Genomic DNA, 20,566 nt, shown 5'->3' with positions numbered 1-20,566 from the left:
GGTGACTCAGTGACTCAGACCACCAATTGTCCTGTCTCGACCCAGCAGCTGGCACCACCGATCAGGCCAAGCCCTCCGCTCTAGCAGCTAGGATCGGTTCAAACACCTCAGGCCCTGAAGGTGCAGCAGGACCCACAATCGGAGCTTGGGCAGGGGCTTGAGGTGGTTAATTCTTCATGGTCCGAAGCCGTTTGCTTCACTGCGTGTGGTCCCTGCTCCAGCACATCCATGAGCTCGATAGCCGGTGGTGGGGCTGTTTGGCCTCTAGGGCTCCCAAGGTTGCAGGTGCTCTTCCTGGTAGGGACAGTGATTCAGAGGTCGGACTACCATGTACCTTGTCTTGGAATCAGCAGCTGGCATCACCGCTCAGGCCAAGCCCTCAGCTCCAGCAGCTGGGATTGGCTCCATCACCTCAGGCCCTGAAGGTGCAGCAGCCCCACAGTCGGAGCTAGGGCAGGCGCTTGAGGAGGTTCAGTGCTCGAGGTCCGAAGGGGGTTGCTCCCCTGCGTGACGTGGCTGCTCCAGCACATCGATGAGCTCGATAGCCTGTGGTGGGGCCTGTCGGCCTCCAGGGCTCCCAAGGGTGCAGGGGACTCTTCCAGGTCGGGACAGTGATTCAAGTCTGACTACCATGTACCTTGTCTTGGACACAGCAGCTCTCATCACCGCTTAGGCCAAGCCCTCAGCTCCAGCAGCCGGGACCTGCCACATTACCTCAGGCCCTGAAGGTGCAGCAGGCCCCACAGTCGAAGCTGGGTCGGTCTCCCTAGATGGTTCAGGATGTTCCTCAGGGGCTGAAGCGGGTTGCTGCACTGAGACAGGTGGCTGCTCCGACACCTCAGTGACCTTGATAGCAGACGCCTGGGCCAGCTCTTCCTGCGGGATTGGCCGAGGGTGCAGGTGGCTCTTCCAGGTCGGGACAGTGATTCGTAGGTCTGACCACAATGTACCTTGCCTTGGACACAGCAGCTGGCATCACCGCTCAGGCCAATCCCTCAGCTCTAGCTACCGGAACCGGCTCCATCACGTCAGATCCTGAAGGTGCAGCAGGCCCCACAGTCCGAGTTCGGGCAGGCACGTGAGGTGGTTCAGTGCTCAGGGTCCAAAGCCGTTTGGTCCACTGCGTGTGGTCCCTGCTCCAGCACATCGATGAGCTCGATAGCCGGTGGGGGGGCCTGTTAGGCCTCCAGGGTTCCCACGGCTGCAGGGGGCTCTTCCAGGTCGGGACAGTGATTCAGAGGTGTGAGCAACACATACCTTGTCTTGTACTCAGCAGCTGGCATCACGGCTAAAGCCAAACCCTCAGCTCCAGTAGCTGGGAACAGCCTCAGCACCTCAGGCCCTGAAGGTGCAGCTGGCCCCAGAGTTAGAGCTGGGCCGGGCTCCTGAGGTGGTTCAGGATGTTACTCGGGTCGAAGCCGGTTGCTGCACTGAGACAGGTGGCTGCTTCGGCACCTCAGTGACCTTGAGAGCAGACGCCTGGGCGTGCTCTTCCTGTGGGGTGGCCGAGGGTACAGGTGGCTCTTCCCGGTCGTGACAGTGATTCAGAGGTTTGACCACCATGTACCTTGTCTTGGACTCAGCAGCCAGCATCACGGCTAAGGCCAATCCCTCAGTCCAGCATACAAGACCGGCTCCATCACCTCCGGCCTGAAGGTGCAGCAGGCCCCACAGTCGGAGTTCGGGTGGGCGCTTGAGGTGGTTCAGTGCTCGGGGTCCGAAGCCGGTTGTTCCAGTGAGTGAGGTGGCTGCTCCAGCACATCGATGTCTTCGATAGCCGATGGTGGGGCCCTTTCGGCCTCCAGGGCTCCCAAGTTGCAGGTGGCTCTTCCAGGTCGGGACAGTGATTCGAGTTCTGACGACCACGTACCTTGTCTTGGACTCAGCAGCCAGCATCAGGGCTCAGGCCTAGCCCTCAGCTCCAGTAGCCGGGATCAGCTCCATCACCTCAGGCCCTGAAGGTGCTGCAGGCCCCACAGTCGGAACTAAGGTGGGCGCTTGAGGTGGTTCAGTGCTCGGGGTCCGATGCCGGTTGCTCCACTGAGTGAGGTGGCTTCTCCAGCACATCGATGAGCTCGATAACTGGTGGTGGGGCCTGTTCTGCCTCCAGGGCTCGTAAGGTTTCAGGTGGCTCTTCCGGGTCGGGACAGTGATTCAGAGGACTGACAACCATGACTCTTGTGTTGAACTCAGCAGCTGGCTTCACGGCTCAGGCCAAGCCCTCAGCTCTAGCAGTTGGGACCGGCTCCAAAACCTCAGTCCCTGAAGGTGCTGCAGGGCCCACAGTCGTAGCTCGGGCGGGCTCCTGAGGTGGTTCAGGATGTTACTCAGGGGCCGAAGCCGGTTGCTGCACTGAGACAGGTGGCTGCTCCGACACCTCAGTGACCTTGATAATAGACGCCTGGGCGTGCTCTTGCTGTCGGGTGGCCGATGGTGCATTTGGCTACTCCAGGTCGGACAGTGATTCAGAGGTCTGACAACCACGAATCTTGTCTTGAACTCAGCAGCCGGCATCAAGGTTCAGGCCAAGTCCTCTACTCCAGCAGCCTGGACCGGACACATCACCTCAGGCCCTGAATGTGCAGCAGGCCCCACAGTCGGAGCTGGGGCGGTCTCCTTAGGTGGTTCAGGATGTTCCCCAGGGGCCGAAGCCGATGCTCCACTGAGACAGGTGGCTGCTCTGGCACCTCAGTGACCTTGATAGCAGACGCCTGGGCGTGCTCTTCCTGCGGGGTGGCCGAGGTTGTAGGTGGCTCTTCCAGTCGAGACAGTGATTCAGAGGTCTGACTACCACGTACCTTGTCTTGGACTCAGCAGCTGGCATCACCGCTCAGGCCTTGCCCTCAGCTCCAGCAGCCGGGACCGGCTCCATCACCTAAGATGCTGAAGGTGTAGCAGGCCCCACAGTCGGAGCACGGGCGGGCTCCTGAGGTGGTTCAGGATGTTACTCAGGGGCCGAAGCCAGTTGCTGCACTGAGTGACGTGGCTGCTCCAGCACATCGATGAGCTTGATAGCTGGTGGTGGGCCCTGTTCGGCCTCCAGGTCTCTTAAGGTTGCAGGTGGCTCTTCCAGGTCGGGGCAGTGATTCGAGGTCTGACCACCAGGTACCTTGTCTTGTACACAGCAGCCTGAATCACGGTTCAGAGCAAGCCCAGAGCAAGCCCCAAGCAGCTGGGACCGGCTCCAACACCTCAGGCCCTGAAGGTGCAGCAGGCCCCACAGTCGGAGCACGGGCGAGCGCTTGAGGTGTTCAGTTTTCCGGGTCCGAAGCCGGTTGCTCCACTGAGTGAGGTGGCTGCTCCAGCACATCGAGGAGCTCGATAGCCGGGGGTGGGGACAGAACGGCCTCCAGGGCTCCCATGGGTTCAGGTGGCTCTTCCAGGTCGGGACAGTGATTCAGAGGTCTGACCACCACGTACCTTGGATTGTACTCAGCAGCCGGCATCTGGGCTCAGGCCTAGCCCTCAGCTCCAGCAGCCGGGACCGGCCGAGGGTGCTGCGGGGTGGCCGAGGGTGCAGGTGGCTCTTCCAGTTTGGGACAGTGATTTGAGGTCTGACAACCACGTACCCTGTCTCGACTCAGCAGCTGGCACCACCGCTCAGGCCAAGCCCTCAGCTCCAGCAGCCGAGACCGGCTCGATCACCTCAGACCCTGAAGGTGCAGCAGGTCCCACAGTCGTAGCTCAGGCGGGCGCTTGAGGTGGTTCAGTGCCCGGGGTCCGAAGCCGGTTGCTCCACCTAGTGAGGTGGCTGCTCCAGCACATCGATGAGCTCGATAGCCAGTGGTGGGGCCTGTTCGGCCTCCAGGTCTCTTAAGGTGGCATGTGCTCTTCCAGGTCGCGGCACTGATTCCGAGGTCTGACGATCACGTACCTTGTCTGGACTCAGCAGTCAGCGTCACAGCTAAGGTCAAACACTCAGCTCTAGCGGCTGGGACCGGCCACATCACCTCAGGCCCTGAAGGTGCAGCAGGCCCCACAGTTGGAGCTCATGCGGGCGCTTGAGTTGGTTCAGGATGTGACTCGGGGGCCGAAGCCGGTTGCTGCACTGAGACAGGTGGCTGCTCCCGCACTTCAGTGGCCTTGATAGCAGACGCCTGGGCCAGCTCTTCCTTCGAGGTTGGCCGAGGGTGCAGGTGCTCTTCCAGGACGGGACAGTGATTCGAGTTCTGACCACCATGTACCTTGTCTTGAACTCAGCAGCCAGCATCACGGCTAAGGCCAAGCCCTCATCTCCAGCCGCCGGGATCCGCTCCGTCAACTCAGGCTCAGAAGGTGCAGCAGGCCACACAGTGGAACCTCGGGCTGGCGCTTTTGGTGGTTTGGTGCTCGGGGTCTGAAGCTGGTTGCTCCACTGAATGAGGTGGCTGCTCAAGCACATCGATGAGCTCAATAGCTGGTGGTGGGGCCCTTTCGGGGTCAGAGCTCCCAAGGGTGCAGGTGGCTCTTCCAGGTCGGGACAGTGATTCATAGGTCTGACCCCCATGTACCTTTTCGTGGACACAGCAGCTGGCATCACCCTTCTGGCCAAGCCCTCAGCTCCAGCAGCCGGGACCGGCCACATCACCTCAGGCCCGGAAGGTGCAGCAGCCCCCACATACGGGGCTGAGGCGGGCTCCTGAGGTGGTTCAGGATGTTACTCGGGGACCGAACCCGGTTGCTGCACTGAGTGACGTGGCGGCTCCAACACGTCGATGAGCTCGGTAGCCGGTGCTGGGGCCTGTTCGCCTCCAGGGCTCCCATGGTTGTAGGGGCTCTTCCAGGTCGGGACAGTGATTCGAGGTATGACCACCACGTACCCTGTCTCGAGTAGCAGCTGGCACCACCACTCAGGCAAGCCCTCAGCTCCAACAGCCTGTACCGGCCCCATCACCTCCGGCCTGAGGGCGCAGCAGGCCCCACAGTCGAAGCTGGGTCGGTCTCCCTAGATGGTTCAGGATGTTCCTCAGGGGCCAAAGGCGGTTGCTGCACTTAGACATGTGGCTGCTCCGACACCTCAGTGACCTTGATAGCAGAAGCCTGGGCGTGCTCTTCCAATGGGGTGGCCGAGGGTGCACGTGGCTCTTGCAGTGATTCGATGTCTGACCAAAACGTACCTTGTATTGAAGTCAGCAGCCAGCATCACGATTCAGGCAAAGCCCTCAGCTCCAGCAGCCGGGACTGGCCGAGGGTGCTGCGGGGTGGCCGAGGGTGCAGGTGGCTCTTCCAGGTCGGGACAGTGATTCTAGTTCGGACCTACCCGTACCATTCTTCGACTCAACAGCTGGCACCACCGCTCAGGCCAAGCCCTCAGCTCCAGCAGCCGAGACCTGCTCGATCACCTCAGACCCTGAACGTGCAACAGGCCCCACAGTCGGAGCTAGGGCAGGCGCTTGAGGAGGTTCAGTGCTCGAGGTCCGAAGGGGGTTGCTCCACTGAGTGACGTGGCTGCTCCAGCACATCGATGAGCTCGATAGCCTGTGGTGGGGCCTGTCGGCCTCCAGGGCTCCAAGGGTGCAGGGGACTCTTCCAGGTCGGGACAGTGATTCAAGTCTGACTACCATGTACCTTGTCTTGGACACAGCAGCCAGCATCAACAATAACGCAAAGCCCTGAGCTCCATCAGCCGGACCGTCTCCATCACCTCCGGCCTGAAGGTGCAGCAGGCCACACAGTCGGAGCTGGGGCGGGCTCCTGAGGTGGTTCAGGATGTTAATCGGGGGCAGAAGCGGGTTGCTGCACTGAGACAGGTGGCTGCTCCGGCACTTAAGTGGCCTTGATAGCAGACACCTGGGCGTGTGCTCTTCCTTCCGGGTGGCCCAGGGTTCAGGTGGCTCTTCCAGGTCGGGACAGTGATTCGAGGTCTGACCACCAAGTACCCTGTTTCGACTCAGCAGCTGGCACTACCGGTCAGGCCAAGCCCTTAGCTCCAGCAGCCGGGACCGGATCCTTCACCTCAGACCCTGAAGGTGTTGCAGGCCCCACAGTAGAGCTTGGGTGGGCACTTGAGGTGGTTCAGGTGTTCCTGGGGGCCGAAGCCAGTTGCTGCAGTAAGTGAGGTGGCTGCTCCAGCACATCGATGAGCTCATTAGCTGGTGGTGGGGCCATTCTGCCTACAGGGCTCCCAAGGTGCAGGTGGCTCCTCCAGGTCGGGACAGTGATTCGAGTTCTGACGACCACGTATCTTGTCTTGGACTCAGCAGCCAGCATCAGGGCTCAGGCCTAGCCCTCAGCTCCAGCACCGGGATCAGCTCCATCACCTCAGGCCCTGAAGGTGTTGCAGGCCCCACAGTCGGAGCTTCGACGGGCGCTTGTGGTGGTTCAGTGCTAGGGGTCCGAGCCAGTTGCTCCCCTGAGTGAGGTGGCTGCTCCAGCACATCGATGACCTCAGGCTCTGAAGTTGCAGAAGGCCCCACAGTCGGAGCTCGGGTGGGTGCTTGAGGTGGTTCAGTTTTCGGGGTCCGAAGCCGGTTGCTCCACTGAGTGAGGTGGCTGCTCCAGCACATCGATGAGCTCGATAGCTGGTGGTTCGGTGCCTGTTTGGCCTCCAGGGCTCCCAAGGTGCAGGTGCTGTTCCCGGTCAGGACAGTGATTTGAGATCTGACCACCACGTACCTTGTATTGGACTCAGCAGCCAGCATCACGGCTAACGCCAAGCCCTCAGCTCCAGCAGCCAGGACCAGCTCCATTACCTCAGGCCCTGAAGGTGCAGCAGGCTCCACAGTCGGAGCTCAGGGGGTGCTTGAGGTGGTTCAATTTCGGGGTCCAAAGTCGCTTGCTCCACTGAGACACGTGGCTGCTCCAGCACCTCAGTGACCTGGATAGCAGACACCTGGGCCTGCTCTTCCTGCGGGGTGGCCGAGGGTGCAGGTGGCTCTTCCAGGTCGGGACAGTCCTTCGAGGTCTGACCGCCACATACCCTGTCTCGAGTTAGCAGCTGGCACCACCGCTCAGGCCAAGCCCTCAACTCCAGCAGCCTGGACAGGCTCCATTACCTCAGGCCCTGAAGGTGCTGTAGGCCCCACAGTCGGAGCTCGGTGGGCACTTGATGTGGTTCAGTTTTCGGAATCCGAAGCCGGTTGCTCCACTGAGTGAGGTGGCTGCTCCAGCACATCGATGAGCTCGATACCTGGTGGTGGGGCCTGCTCTGCTCCATGGCTCCCAAGGGTGCAGTTTGCTCTTCCAGGTCAGGACAGTGATTTTGGAGTCTGACCACCACGTACCTTGTCTCGACTCAGCAGCCAGCATCACGGCTAAGGCCAAACGCTCAGCTCTAGCAGCCGGGATTGGCCACATCACCTCAGGCCTTGAAGGTGCAGCGCGACCCACAGTCGGAGCTGGAGCAGGCTCCTGAGCTGGTTCAGGGTGTTACTCGTGGCCGGATGCCTGTTGCTGCACTGAGACAGGTGGCTGCTACGGCCCTTCAGTGACCTTGATACCAGACGCCTGGGCGTGCTCTTCCAATGGGGTGGCCGAAGGTGCAGGAGGCTCTTCCAGGTCAGGACAGTGATTCAGAGGTCTGAACACCATGTACCTAGTCTTGCACTCAGCAGCCATCTTCATGGCACAGGCCAATCCCTCAGCTCCAACAGCTAGGTCTGGCTCCATCACCTCTGGCCTGAAGGTTTAGCAGGCCCTACAGTCGGACCTCGGGCTGGCGCTTTTGGTGGTTTGATGCTCGGGGTCCGAAGGCGGTTGCTCCACTGAATGACGTGGCTGTTCCAGCACAGCGATGACCTCGATAGACGGTGGGGTGGTGGGGCACTTTTGGCCTCGGAAGTTCCCAAGGGTGCAGGTGGCTCCTCCAGGTCGGACAGTGATTTGAGTTCTGACCACCACGTACCTTGTCTTGTACTCAGCAGGCGGCATCACGGTTCAGGCCAAGCCCTCAGCTTCAGCAGCCAGGACCCAGTCCATCACTTCAGGCCCTGAAGGTGCAGCAGGCCCCACAGTCAGAGCTTTGGCTGGCTCTTGAGGTGGTTTAGTGCTCGGGGTCCGATGCCTGTTGCTCCAGTGAGAGACTTGGCTACTCTAGCACATCGATGTCCTCGATAGCCAATGGTGGGGCCCTTTCAGCCTCGGAGGCCCGCAAGGGTCCAGGTGGCTCCTCCAGGTCAGGACAGTGATTCAGAGGTCTGACCACCAAGTACCGTGTCGTGGACACAGCAGCCAGCATCACTGCTCAGGCCAATCCCTCAGCTCCAGCAGGCGGGACCAACTCCATCACCTCAGGCCAGAAGGTGCAGTAGGCCCCACTGTCTGAGCTGGGGTGGTCTCCTGAGGTGGTTCAGGATGTTACTCCAGGCCGACCTCGGTTGCTGCACTGAGACAGGTGGCTGCTCTGGCACCTCAGTGAACTTGATAGCAGATGCCTGGGCATGCTCTTCCTGCAGAGTGGCCGAGGGTGCAGGTGGCTCTTCCAGGTCGGGAGAGTCATTCCGAGGTATGACAACCACGTACCTTGTCTTCGACTCAGCATCGAGCATCACCGCTAAGGCCAAGCCCTCAGCTCCAGCAGCCGGGACCAGCTCCATCACCTAAGATGCTGAAGGTGTAGCAGGCCCCACATTCGGAGCTCGGGTGGGCGCTTGAGCTGGTTCAGTTCTCGGGGTCCGATGCCAGTTGCTCCACTTAGTGAGGTGGCTGCTCTAGCACTTCAGTGACCTCAATAGCCGGTGGTGGGGGCCCTTTCGGCCTCGGAGGCTCCCAAAGGTGCAGGGGGCTCTCCCAGTTCGGGACAGTGATTCTAGTTCTGACCAACACGTACCTTTTATTGGACTCAGCAGCTGGCATCACCGCTAAGGCCAAGCCCTCAGATCCAGCAGCCGGGACTGGCTCCATCACCTAAGACGCTGTTGGTCCAGCAGGCCTGACACTCGGAGATGGGGCAGCCTCCTGTGTGGGTCAGGATGCTCCTCGGGGGGCCAAGGCCGTTTGCTGCACTGAGACAGGTGGCTGCTCTGGCACTTCAGTGACCTTGAGAGCAGTTGCCGGGGCGTGGTCTTCCTGCAGGGTAGCTGAGGGTGCAGGTGGTTCATCCAGGTCGGGACAGTGATTCATTGGTCTGACCACCATGTACCTGTCTTGGACACAGCAGCTGGCATCACTGCTAAGGCCAAGCCCTCAGCTCCAGCAGCCTGGGCCAGCTCCATCACCTCAGACCCTGAAGTTGCAGCAGGCCCAACAGTCGGAGTGGAGGCTGGATCTGTGTGGCCCACCCTGTCCCCAGCTCGGCCACCCGCAGTCCTCCTCACCCCCAGCCTCTGACTCCACTTGATGGAGGTTTCTGAAACGTTCTAGGTAACGCTGGGCATGGCTTTCCAGCACTTAGCCTGGCAAGTACTACCCCGTAAATGCCACTAGCATCGTCAGGGAGGGAAATTCTGGGGGTTCATGAAAATCCTCCCGATAGTAGTCCAGCCAGATGGCCAGGAAGCAGGAGATGGTGCTGGGGAGGTGCAGGTGGGCAGAGGCGTCAGAAGACAGGGCTCCCTCACACCGAGGTGTCCCGGGGAAGCCCTACAGGAACCGGGGCCCCTGCCCTCCTGCTCGGGGCTGTCAGAGGCCAGTGCTGCTCCTTGTCCACCTGCCACCTGGCGGTCCTGCCTGCCTCAGGCCTGCTCACTGAGGAGGGGCTGCCACAAAGCCTCTGTGCGTGGGAGCCCATGACCAGCGGTGTGACCATCACTGTCTTTCCTGGGCAAGCGGGACTCCCTCCTCAGCCTGGCTCCCTGCCCACTTGCCCCTTGAATCCAACTGCAGGCGGTCCGGAGGGGAATTGACCTGTAGTTGCCCTCCTTGCAAACGCTGTCGCTCTGGGAATGTCCAAGTGAGGAAGGAGCAAATGGGCTCTGTGTCTTGCCAGGCCTTGCCAGGAGCCACCAGGTACCACCACATTCCCTCTCGTGGCTCTGCGCTGCCTCACTCACAAGGGGCCCCCAGGGGGTGTCCTCCCACTGACTCTAATCTCCCACGGGGCGGGGGCCATCTGGTCCGTGAGCCCTCACTGGCCCTCCAGAGCACCTGCAGTGCACCCGGGTCCAGGTGCCACCAGATTGGTGAGTGAGATGCTCCCCACACCCTCTGCTCTGGGTACCAGGCATGGGGCAGACAGAGGGTTGGGGGGCATGGGCATGGAGGAGGTCTCCCTTTGGGTCCCAGGGCTCTCCCACAAAGCCCGCACCCCACCCATGGCTCTCCTTTGCTCTTTTCCTGAAGGGGCCTTAGACCTTGACCCTGTCATAGGAATTGCAGACGTGTGGGGTGAGGGGTCCAGCAGCCCCTCTGACCCACAGCCCCCTCGCTGCCCTCCTGGAGAGGGAAGGCCCTCCTGCATGAGCCAGAGCTCATTCACATTTCCCGCTGGCCTAGGATTCCTTCGTTCCTGCAGGAGTGACGATGCATTGATATTTAGAGGAGGGTGGGGGACATCACATTAATCGTCCTGTGGACTCGACCTCTCATCAGAGCTGCTGTCACCCTCTGACCCCTGACTAGTCCAGAGCCCTGGGGGACCCGTCAGCTCTGTGCATGGGGTCATGGGCAGCTCCTGGAGAAGCGCCTGCACCTGCTGGGGCTTCCTGAATGCTTGAGGAATGAAAGGGCTCCGGCCAGGCCCATGGCCGATATCCAAGTGGGCCTGGGCGCCCAGGTGTCCCCGGGGACCCCTACTCCGAATGCCCCAGGACACAGACCCCAGATGGACCAAACCTTACTTTCAATGGCAAAACAGGCCAGCTCAAGACCCTGGTGACGGTGGGGAGGCGGGGCAGGCTTCGTCATGGGGAGAGAACGACGACTAATGAGCATGAGCACAGGCCCTCTAGCACCAGTTCTTCTACCTGCTGCTCCAGCAGCTCCCTCCGGCTGGGGGTGGTCGGGCAGATCCGATTCCTTCTCAGGGCTGAGGCCCTTTGAGCCTGAGGTGGGACAGAGGGGATGTGCAGCCTGCACTGTAGCCTCCAAACCACCTGGGAGTTGGAGCGCAGACCAAAGCCCGAGCTCTCAGTGGCTGCGGGGGGCAGGGGGGGCACGAGTGCCCACAGCAGGAACACGGGGCTTGACGCCTGTGGCTCAGTCACTTAGCATCTGACTCTGGGTTGTGGCTCAGGTCATGGTCTCAGCATCCTGAGATCCCGCCCCTGGCAGGCTCTGCGCTTGGGGCAGAGTGTGCTTGGGGAGCCTGTGTCTCCCTCTTCTGCTCCCTGCTCTTTGTCTGTCTCTTAAACAGACAAACTATCCAATAAAGAAATAATCTTAGAGAATAAATTTTCAAAAAAAATTGGATCAATACAAGGATCTCAAGTGGGAGGGGTGAGTCTCCCAGGGCCGCTTGTCAGCTGAGTTTTGACAGCACCTCCCTGCATTAACGGCTTCACCCCTTGAATTTGACCACACGTCCCTGTGTCGAGGTGCCCACACGGAGACCTTTCCTTGGGTGGGAGGGCCCAGGGCGTGAGGGCTGCAGGATGTTCAGCGCCACCCTGTGATTTGGCAACAGAAGGGAATCGCATCGAAGTCCTGCATCAGTGAAGGGCTCAGTGGCTGTGGGAACCAACTGGCCTTCTGACATGTTGTGCTGCACACGAGGCCCCTGTGCCTGACCCCGGGGGGGGTGGCGGGCAGGGATGCGCTCCTTCAAAACCTAACTGCAGAGCGATAGACATAATACAGAATCCAGACTCCTGTAGCAGCAGGAGTCTAGCGGGGAGCTCAGGGGAGTAGCAGGCTGGCTTCTGGGACCCGGGGCCCTTCCTGCTGCATCAGGGCCCTGGGTGTCCGGTGCCCCCAGCCCCTGCACTCACTTTGAGCACTTGCAGGTCTCTGGTAGCTGTGCTGGGCTCCTTCCTGATCACCACCGGGGTGGGGCAGATGACCTCTTCCTCCGGCCTCCGCTGCCGCCCCTTGTCCCATGTGGAGCTCTGTAAAGACAGTGTGCGGCAGCCAGGCAGGAGGCCTCAGCGCCCGGTCTGAGGTCAGGGAATCCGCACACCCAGCTGACTCCATTGCAGACACGCCACAGCACAGCCGGCACACACCTCCCCCAAGGAAAGCAAAGGGATGCGGCTGCAGGGCCTTGGGTTAACTCTGGGTCGGGAAAGATGCACCTCAGGAATCCTGTTTCCACCCTGCCCACCGTGACATCAGGGTGACCCTGAAGGGATCACCAGGGAACCTGCTGGCCTGCAAGGTCCTCCAGCCTGGATGCAACCTGCCCACACATCCCTGGTTCCCTGAAGAGGAGGGGATGGGGCTGCCCAGGATGGCTGGCACAGGTGGCCTGGCCTGGCCTGTCCTGCTCCGTATTACCCTACGGCGCCTCCTGAAAAATGCCCTGAGGCGTTGGTTTTGATGGTGGCACCAAAGTCTCCAGCATTTGAACCAGCGGCATCTGTGGGGTTGCTGGTTTTCCTGGGGGTCCTTGGAACTGGGAAAGCAGCAAGAGCACATCTGTCAGTAGCGGATGTCTCCAGCCAAGTGAGCATGAGGTGGGGCTGCACTAGAATGTGGGGGCCCCGGGCAGGGGTTCCAAGTTCTGTTGGCCTCTGTTGTGAAAGAAGTGACCTCACTGCCTGGGACCCCCTCCCTGAGTCCACTCCTGGAGGAAGCAGCGCTCGGGGCTGCCGATGCACCCCCCCCCACCGCAGGCAATGGCCTGTGTGCACACAGTGACACAACCGCAACCCTCTCCACAGGCCCCAGGGAAGGACTGTGTGCAGCCAGGGCCCCACCTCGAAACACACCTGGGTTCAGACACAACTTTCCATTCTTCCCTGGTTTCCACCCCGGAGAAGCCGTTGTGCCCGTCGGAGATGGTCTGCCTCTTGCCTGTGGCATAGGGATTATCCTAGCAGGTGCTTCCTCCAGACATCCCCAGGCCACTGTGGCATCATATCTATGACATTGGAGGTGGGTGTCACATGCAGGCAATACCTCCCACCACAAGTTCTTCCTTTGTGTGTACATGTGTCCAGGCCCACAAGGTCCTGTGTCATTCTGGAAGCCCAGAAGATGACAGTTCCACCGGGGCAGGGATGGGCCATAGCTTCCCCGATCCTAGGCTCCTGAATCCAAGGCAAACCCTATAGTAGGTGTGGGAGTCTTGGCCTAGAAGGTGTGAGGCCGTCCTTATCCTGAAACCCTGCCTGTCGTGTGTTATGGGCCCTTCCCTCATTTCCACTGGGTGAGCTGTGGACAGCGGTGCACCCAGTGGGTCGCCCTGACCTGGGCTCTTCCTCAGACTGGAACCTGCTGGAATGCCTGGGCTGTCAATGCCCACCCCCGCCCCCGTCAGCCTTGCATCTGGGCCTCCTTGAGTTTCCAGTGTGTCACTGTATGGTGGTCACGATTGATGCTGGTGTCCTCCTATCCCAGTGCAGCTGATGTCCTGAGCTGGAATTGGCAAGTGGCCTGGGGACAAAATGGTGCCCCGTCATCAGCCTCCCCAGTGAAGGGCTCTCTGTCCTCTGCACGGATCCTTTACCTAGCTCTGGTCATCTGACAGCTTCCTTACTATCGCTGGGAGCACATTTGTGCGTAATCAGCCTTTTCTGGTTGTTGGGATGGAGGCTTTGGCTTGCACCCTGTGTAAATCTTCTCAGGAAGTGGAAGCCTCCGATTTAATAAAAAGCTTAGAAATTGTGATTTGTTAATATCTTAAAGACGGTAGTGAGCAAGTTCTTGGTAACTGATGATGCACATAGCGAGTGCCCCATTACTGCTTTTTGAATTGGATGCAGAGCTCGTTCTTCAGTGTACACGAGAATGTGTGATTTCTTTCTTTTTTTTTTTTTTAGATTTTATTTAAATCCAAGTTAGTTAACATGTACTGTAGTATTAGTTTCAGGGGTAGAATGTAGTGATTCATCAGTTGCATATAACACCTAGTGCTCATCCCCTCACATGCCCTCCTTGTGGTTTCCTGTCTTGTTAATATTCCCCATTCTCACTGGTGTGAGGTGGGATCTCATTGTGGTTTTGAGCTGTATTTCCCTGATGGCAAGTGATGCGGAGCATTTTCTCATGTGCTTGTTGGCCATGTCTATGTCTTCCTCTGTGAGATTTCTGTTCATGTCTTTTGCCCATTTCATGATTGGATGGTTTGTTTCTTTGCTGTTGAGTTCAATAAGTTCTTTAGAGATCTTGGATAACTGGCCCTTTATCGGATACGTCATTTGCAAATATCCTCTCCCATTCTCTAGGTTGTCTTTTTGTTTCATTGACTATTTTTTTTTCTTTTCTTTCTTTCTTTCTTTTTTTTTTTTTTTTCTGTGCAGAAGCTTCTCATCTTGATCAAGTCCCAATAACTCATTTTTGCTTTTGTTTCTCTTGCCTTCGTGGATGTATCTTGCAAGAAGTTGCTGTGGCCAGTTTTAAGAAGGGTGTTGCCTGTGTTCTCCTCTAGGATTTTGATGGAATCTTGACTCACATTTAGATCTTTCATCCATTTTGAGTTTATCTTTGTGTATGGTGTAAGAGAATGGTCTAGTTTCATTCTTCTGCATGTGGATGTCCAATGTTCCCAGCACCATTTATTGAAGAGACTTTTTTCCAGTGGATGGTCTTTCCTGCTTTGTCGAATATTAGTTGACCATAAAGTTGAGGGTCCACTTCTGGATTCTCTATTCTGTTCCATTGATCTATGTGTCTGTTTTTGTGCCAGCACCACACTGTCTTGATGACCACAACTTTGTAGTACAACCTGAAATCTGGCATTGTGATGCCCCCAGCTATGGCTTTATTTTTTAATATTCCCCTGGCTATATGGGGTCTTTTCTGATTCCACACAAATCTTAAGATGATTTGTTCCAACTCTCTGAAGAAAGTCCATGGTATTTTGAAAGGGATTGCATTGAACGTGTAAATTGTCCTGGGTAGTATAGACATTTTCACAATATGAATTCTTCCAATCCATGAGCATGGGATATTTTTCCATCTCTTTGTGTCTTCCTCAATTTCTTTCAAAAGTGTTCTGTAGGTTTTCGGGCATAGATCCTTTACCTCTTTGGTTAGGTTTATTCCTAGGTATCTTATGCTTTTGGATGCAATTGTAAATGGGATTGACTCCTTAATTTCTCTTTCTTCAGTCTCATTGTTAGTGTATAGAGAGGCCACTGACTCCTGGGCATTGATTTTGTATCCTGCCACTCTTGCCGAATTGCTGTATGAGTTCCAGCAATCTTGGGATGGAGTCTTTTAGGCTTTCCAGGTACAGTATCATGTCATCTGCAAAGAGGGAGAGTTTGACTTCTTTGCCAATTTGAATGACTTTTATTTCTTTCTGTTGCCTTGTTGCCGAGGCTAGGACTTCTAGTACTATGTTGAATAGCAGTGGTGAGAGTGGACATCCCTGTCTTGTTCTTGATCTTAGGGGAAAGGCTCCCAGTGTTTCCACATTGAGAATGATATTTGCTGTGGGCTTTTCATAGATGGCTTTTAAGATGCTGAGGAATGTTCACTTGGAAGAGCTTTGATCAAGAATGGATGCTGTATTTTGTCAAATGCTTTCTCTGCATCTATTGAGAGGATCATATGGTTCTTATTTTTTTCTCTTGCTGATATGATCTATCACCTTGATTGCTTTACGAGTGTTGAACCAGCCTTGCATCCCGGGGTTAAATCCCACTTGGTCAAGGTGAATAATCTTCTTAATGTACTGTTGGATCCTATTGGCTAGTATCTTGTTGAGTATTTCTGCATCTGTGTTCATCAGGGATAGTGGTCTATAATTCTCCTTTTTGGTGCGGTCTTTGTCTGGTTTTGGAATTAAGGTGATGCTGGCCTCAGAACGAGTTTGGAAGTACTCCATCTCTTTCTATCTTTCTGAACAGCTTTAGTAGAATAGGTATGGTTTCTTTTTTAAACGTTTGATGGAATTCCCCTGGGAAGCCATCTGGCCCTGGACTTTTGTGTCTTGGGAGGTTTTTGATGACTGCTTCAATTTCCTCTGGTTATTTGCCCTCTGAAGAAAACCTGAAGGTTTTCTATTTCTTCCTTTTCCAGGTTTGGTAGTTTGTGGTTTTCCAGAGATGCGTCCATTTCTTCTACATTGCCTAATTTATTGGCATATTGCTGCTCATAATAATTTTTTAAGATCATTTGTATTTCCTTGGTATTGATGGTGATGTCTCCTTTCTCATTCATGATTTTATTAATTTGAGTCTTTTGTCTCTTCTTTTTACTAAGGCTGGCTAATGGTTTATCTATCTTATTCTTTCAAAGAACCAACTCCTGGTTTTGTTAATCTGTTCCACAGTTCTTCTGGTCTCGATTTTGTTGAGTTCTGCTCAAATCTTTATTAACCCTCTTCTTCTGCTGGGTGTAGGATCTATTTGCTGTTCCTTCTCCAGCTCCTTTAGGGGGCAAGGTTGACTTTTGTATTTGAGTTCTTTCCAGTTTCTGGATGGATGCTTGTATTGCGATGTATTTCCCCCTCAGGACCTAAGAGTGCCCCCGCCTTCCAGCCACCGCAAATAATGTTAGGGGCAATAGCACCTCATACTGTGTGGGAAACAAACTCCTCATACTTGTAGCACCAAGACCCTCAATGTAATTCTGCTTGGTCTGGATTTCCTCCAACAGAGTAGTGATTCTTAGGGTGGGAAAGGATAAAATGAATTAATAAGAATTATCCAATTATTCAGGCCATTAAAAATTTTAATTCCAGTATATTTAAAATACAGTGTTAAATTAGTTTCACGTATACAATATAGTAATTCAACATTGGGAGAAGTTTTTCTCCCATCCCTTGTGATAACCACCAGTTTGTTCTCAGGAGTCTTTTTGTTGATCTCCCTTTTTTTTTTTTTGGTTTGTCTCTTTTACCTTATTGAGTGAAATCATATGGTATCCATCACTCTCTGCCTGGCTTATTCTGCTTAGCATTATACTCTCTAGATCTACCCATGTTGTTGCAATAGGCAAGATTTCATTTTTTATGCTCAATAATATTGCATGTGTATATACCACATCTTTTTTTTTTTATCCAGTCATCTATTGATGGACACTTGAGCTGCTTCCATAATTTGGCTACTGTTGATAATGCTTCAATTAACATAGGGATGCATACATCCTTTTGAATTAGTGTTTTTTATTATAGCCATTCTGACAGGTGTAAGATTATATCACATTGTGGTTTTGATTTACATTTCCCTGATAATGAGTGATACTGATATTCATGTATCCCTTGGCCATCTGTATGTCTTCTTTGGAGAAATATCTCTTCATATCTTCTGTCAATTTTAATTGGATTACTTGGGGGTTTTTTGGTGTGGAGTTGTAGAAGTTCTTTAAATATTTTAAATACTAACCCCTTACCAAACATGTTATTTGCAGATATTTTCTCCCATTCAGTAGGTTGTCTTTTTGTTTTGTAGTTTGTTTCTTTTCCTTTATTTCGAGGTAGCCCAAATAGTTTATTTTTGCTTTTGTTTCCCTTGCCTCAAGAGACTCATCTAGAAAAATATGGTATGGTCCTTGTCAGAGAAATTACTGCCTGTCTTCTCTTCTAGGATTATTATGGTTTCAGGTCTCACATTTAGATCTTACTCCATTTTGAGCTTATTTTAGCTTACGGTCCAAGAAAATGGTTCAATGTCACTCTTTTGCGTGTAGTTGTCTAGTGTTCCCAACACCATTTGTTGAAGAGACTGTCTTTTCCTTATTGCATATTCTTGCTTCCTTTGTTGAAGATTAATTGACCATATAATCATGGGTTTATTTCTGGGCTTTCTGTTCTATTCTATTGATCTATGTGTCTATTTGTGATTGCCATTTTGATTACTACAGCTTTGTAGTATAATTTGAAATCTGGAATTGTGATACCTGTAGCTGTTTTTTCTTTTTCAAGTTTCCTTTGGCTATTAGGAGTTTTTTGTGGTTCCATACAAATTTTAGAATTGTTTGTTCTAGTTCTGAGAAAAATGCTGTTTATATTTCCATAGGGATTGCATTAAATCTGTAGATTGCTTTGGGTAGAATGGATATTTTAACAATATTTTTCCTCCCATTCATGAGCATGGAATATCCTTCCATTTATTTGTGTTGTCTTGAATTTCTTTCATCAGTGCTGTATAGCTTTGAGAGTATAGGTCTTTCACCTTGGTTAAGTTTATTCCCACATATTTTATTCTTTTGCAATTGAAAATGAGATTGTTTTCTTAATTTCTCTTTCTACTGTTTCACTATTAGTGTATGGAAATGCAATGATTTTCTGTACATTGATTTTGTATCCTGCAACCTTACTGAATTCACTTACTGGTTCCAGTAGTTTTTTGGTGGAGTCTTTATGGCTTTCTATATATAGTATCATATTATCTGCAAATAGTGAAGTTTTTACATCATCTTTACCAATCTGGATGCCTTTTAATCCTTTTTCTTCCTTGATTGCTGTAGCTAGAACTTGCAGTATATGCAAGTTGAATAAAAGTGTTGAGAGTGGACATCCCTGTCTTGTTCCTTATAACAGGGGAAAAGCTCTTAGTTTTTTTTTTTTTTTTTACCATTGAGTATGATATTAGCTTTGGGTTTTCATATATGGCCATTATTATATTGAGGTATGTTCCCTCGAAACCTACTTTGTTGAGGGTTTTTGTCATGAATAGATGTTGCATTTTGTCAAACACTTTTTCTGCATCTATTGAAATGATCATATGGTTTTTATCATTTCTCTTATAGATGTATCACATTGATTGATTTGCAAATATTGAACAACTCTTGCATCCTGGGAATAAATCTCACTTGATTGTAGTGAATAGTTTTTTTACTGTATTGTTGGATTCAGTTTGCTAATATTTTTTGAGGCTTTTGCAACAGAGATATTGGCCTGTAATTCTCTGGTTTGGGTAATGTCTTTATTTGATTTTGGTATCAGGGTAAAGCTGGCCTCATAGAATGAATTTGGAAGTTTTCCTTCTTTTTGGAATAGTTTCAGAGGAATAGGTATTAACAATTCTTTAAATGTTTGATAGAATTCCACTGTGAAGCCTTCTAGTTCTGGACTTTGGTTTGTTAGGAGTTTTTTTTATTACTTATTCAATTTCATTGCTGGTGGTTTGTCTGTTCAAATTATCTATTTCCTCCTGATTCAGTTTTGGGAAATTATGTGCTTCATTCATTTCTTCGAGTTTGTTGGCATATAATTTTTCATAATATTCTCTTATAATCCTTTGTATTTCTGCGGTGTTGGTTGTCATTTCTTCTCTTTCATTTCTGATTTTGTTTATTCTCTCTCTCTTTCTATTTTGATGAGTTTGGCTAAAAATTTGTCATTTTATTGATCTTTTTAAGGAATCAGCTCCTGATTTCATTGATGTGTTCTGTTGCTGTTGTTTTGGTTTTGGTTGTCTTTAGTTTCTATTTCATTTATTTCTGCTCTAATCTTTATTATTTCCTACCTTCTATTGGTTTGGGGGTTTTTTTTGTGGTTGTTCTTTTCCTACCTCCTTTAGGTGTAAGGTTAAGTTGCTTATTTGAGATTTTTTTTGTTTCTCGAGGTAGGCCTGTATTGTTAAAAATCTTCCCTCTTAGAACAGCTTTTCTGCATCCCAAAGATTTTGGACTGTTGTGCTTTTATTTTCATTCGTCTCCATGTATCTTTGTATTTCCTCTTTCATTTCCTGGTTGATCCATTCATCCTTGAGTAGCATGTTATTTAACCTCCAATTTATTTGTGGTCTTTCCAGACTTGTTGTTTTTTGTTTGTTTTGTTTTGTTTTTGTTTGTGGCTGATTTCTAGTTTCATAGCATTGTGGTTGAAAAAGATTCAGGGTATGACTTGGTCTTTTTAAACTTGTTGAGACTCATTTGGGTGGCATAACAGTTGATAAATTCTGGAGAACGTTCCATGTGCACTAGAAAATAATATATATTCTGTTGTTTTAGGACAGAATTTTCTGAATATGCATTAGATATACCTGGTCCAATGTGTCATTCAAAGCCACTATTTCTGTCTGGATGATCTAGCCACTGATGTAAATGGGTTTCTGTGTGTGTGTTAAGATTTTATTTATTTGTTTATGAAAGACACATAGAAGCAGAGATGTAGGCAGATGGAAAAGCAGGCTCCCTGTGGGGAGTCTGATGCAGGGCTCTATCCAGGACCTTGGGATAATGATCTGAGGCATATGCTCAACCACTGAGCCACCCAGGAGCCCCATGTAAGTGGGGTTTTAATGTCTCCTACTATTATTGTATTATTATTGATTACTTCCTTTATGTTTGTTATTAATTGTTTTATGTATTTGGATGCTTCCATGGTAGAAGCATAAAAATTTACAATTGTTACATCTTCTTGTTTGATTGTTCTGTTTATGATCATATAGTGTCCTTCTTTATCTCTCTTTACAGTCTTTATTTCAAAGTCTGTTTTGTCTGATGTAAGTATTGCTACCAGCTTTCTTTTCACTTCCATTTGCTGGCCTAATTATTCTCCATTCCTTTACTTTCAATGTGCTTGTGTCTTTAGGTCTGAAGTGAGTCTTTTATGTAGCCATATATCTTTTGATTGGAGCATATAGTACATTTCTGTTCAAAGTAATTACTGATGAGTATGTACTTATTGTCATTTTGTTGCTTGTTTTTGGTTGTT

The 20,566-nt window shown here is 52.2% G+C and overlaps 1 protein-coding gene and 1 long non-coding RNA gene across 15 annotated transcripts in view; both read left to right on the top strand.

The window, feature by feature from the left end:
- LOC144285016 (uncharacterized) overlaps positions 1-20,566 on the top strand; it is a 293,890-nt gene that overhangs the window by 114,121 nt on the left and 159,203 nt on the right. The window lies entirely within an intron of this gene.
- On the top strand, positions 627-13,672 carry LOC144285000 (uncharacterized). The gene is made up of 3 exons (XR_013353380.1): positions 627-3,837; positions 4,454-6,340; positions 6,468-13,672. It is a non-coding gene; the product is annotated as an uncharacterized LOC144285000 (long non-coding RNA).

Source organism: Canis aureus, chromosome 15, assembly GCF_053574225.1.
Source record: "Canis aureus isolate CA01 chromosome 15, VMU_Caureus_v.1.0, whole genome shotgun sequence".
Classification (NCBI taxonomy): domain Eukaryota; kingdom Metazoa; phylum Chordata; class Mammalia; order Carnivora; family Canidae; genus Canis; species Canis aureus.
Note: the sequence above shows the minus strand (reverse complement) of the source record. Positions and strands in the feature narration are given on the sequence as shown.